Source organism: Loxodonta africana, chromosome 27, assembly GCF_030014295.1.
Source record: "Loxodonta africana isolate mLoxAfr1 chromosome 27, mLoxAfr1.hap2, whole genome shotgun sequence".
NCBI lineage: Eukaryota > Metazoa > Chordata > Mammalia > Proboscidea > Elephantidae > Loxodonta > Loxodonta africana.
In genome coordinates this window covers 7,008,968-7,011,203 of record NC_087368.1, presented here as the reverse complement: position 1 = coordinate 7,011,203, position 2,236 = coordinate 7,008,968, and the positions used below count along the sequence as shown (strand labels likewise).

Below are 2,236 nucleotides of genomic sequence, written 5' to 3'. Positions count from 1 at the left end.
AGCATTTCTCAGACATGCACATTGCTGTCAGGAGGAGTGAAACACCTTGAGATAGTTTCCCTGGCTAGTCTGCTGGTGACCTAGACTTCCAACCCAGGTATGGCCAGTTCTATGACTGGTTTTAAAATCTAATTCTTACGTGCAGGAATGCTATCCTCTCTCTCCCAAGCATTTTTTATAGTAAAAACCTTAAAATCTAAGCTGGAGTGTCCCAGCTGCCCTCATGCCCCCCAAATCACCAGTGTATGCCAACATCTTTAGTGGAGGCCCAGACCAAGGTAAGTGAAGAGTTCCTGAGTGTTTTGGAGGCACACCTGTATGAAGCAGGGGTTCAAGCATGTGAATTTCAAAATGGTAGGGAAGGAAGGCAGGGGCAGGGTGTGTAAATGGGGGACAGGAAGTGAAGGACGTCAGTCTGAGTCAGGCTGCTCTCTCTAGAACATTAGTTTTTTTTATGGCAGGAGGTAGATTGCCTTTTCTTAGACTTGGGAAGGCTGGGTTGAGCCCTGCTCCCCTCTGGCTGCCTCCCAGCCTGGGCATCCTTCAGCTCCAAGGCCTCGTTGAGCTTTAGGAACATCTTGAATCATTCATGCCCATGGATCTGAAGGGTGAAGTATTTTTTATCCAGTGGCTTCTTCTTTGGCTTGGTAGAGGAGCTGGTGCTGGTGGGCAGTGTTCGCTTAGTGATCCTCCCAGAGGCTGGCTCAGGGCAAGGCTCCCACTTCTTGTGGAAACTGTCTTCCTCTGTACATCTGTGTCTCCCAGGACAGGTACAAATATGCACCTCGAAACTGTTGTGTCCCAGCGGATTACCGTTGGAGTCTTCCAGTGTGATGATGGTGAGGATAGGTTCCTGCCCCCCATGCAGGAGCTGTTACACATGAAGTTGAAGTGGATGGTGGTAGTCAGAACCGACCTCTGGTGGCTACTAGGGCACCCCACACTATGTCATAGAGTGATGGTGTCCTCCAAATACTCAGCATGCAGGTTTCCTCCCACTGGATGAGGTGCTGAGGAGGGTCCAAGCAATTGCTATAGTCAGAGCGGCACTCAAGGTGGCGGCAGTGCTTCATGACCTCCATCATATGCTGACGTCTGGTAGATGGCCATGGTGTGAACACAGGTGCTGGGCGGGGGTGTTGAGGTGACCCACAGCTGCACTGGGCAGGCCTTTGCCAGCTGGCAAAACAGCATGTTAAGTTCAGGGGAGTATGTGTAGGTGACGGACTTGGCTGTCCCAGAATGCAAGAAGCCCAGACAGAAACGATAGGTGCTGGGCAGGTCTTCTGAGAAGGGACAGAGGATGACAGCATCCAGGAGGTGGCTAGTGTAGGGGCTTCTGATATTCCTTGAGCCCCAGCTTGGCTTTCTAGCCAGTCTGCAGCATCTTCTGGGAGTAGCAGATTGTCTACTGCCTCCGCTTCTGGGGACAGTGAGGGGGACAGAACCAGCTTCTCAGGAAGGAGTTTCCCCAAGTATGAAAACGTCTCTTGACTCAGAGGGAGCTCAGTGCTGAGATCTGACTGAGGCTCCTCCATTGCAGCTCCAGGGAAGGCAGTCTGGCTATGGAACCTCAGGGAAGTGTGTGACCTTCTTGGGAAGGACTCTCCAAGTCCAGAAAGAAGGTGCCCCCAGAGCCCAGCAGCTAGCTGTGCCCAGGATGGTGGCTTCGGGCTTTTGACTCGTTAACATTTCTTCCCAGATAGTTATGCATTATCTTAGAACCACAACGTCATAGCTAGAAAAAATTCCAGAGATGGTTTAATTCAAACTTTTCTTTTTATAGACAGGAAGTTTCAATTCAGAAACTAGGTGACCTGACCAAGCTAACAGGGCTAGTTAGTGGCAGAAAACAAGGGGACTAAGACTGAAGCTTGGATCTCATCTGGATCTTCCAGTTCCCAGTGCTGCCTCCCTTCACCTGCCCTCAGGACATAAAACATGTTTTGTCTGCAGGGCTGGGGCCAAGCAAATTCTCTGGGTAATTCCTTAATGTAGGATTTTAAAGGCACGTCATGAATAGTGTTGGGTTTGGGGAGAAAGTCAAGGTTAGACTTCTCTTTGCAGCTCATTCTTTTCTTCCCTGACTGATCCCGAGCAGGATTTTTCTGTGCATCTTTGGGTTTTTAAAACTTTTCTGCACACCGTCTGTTTCCTGTAAGAAAAAACTTTGACCATCCCAGAAGAGTCCTTCCCCAATCACTTGTTCTTAAATTGAAGTTCATGAACTCCCTAA

The 2,236-nt window shown here is 49.6% G+C and overlaps 1 pseudogene; it reads right to left on the bottom strand.

Annotated features, from left to right (window-relative positions):
- Positions 1–410: 410 nt before the first annotated feature.
- Positions 411–1,573, bottom strand: LOC100660838 (cellular tumor antigen p53-like; annotated as a pseudogene).
- Positions 1,574–2,236: the final 663 nt, after the last annotated feature.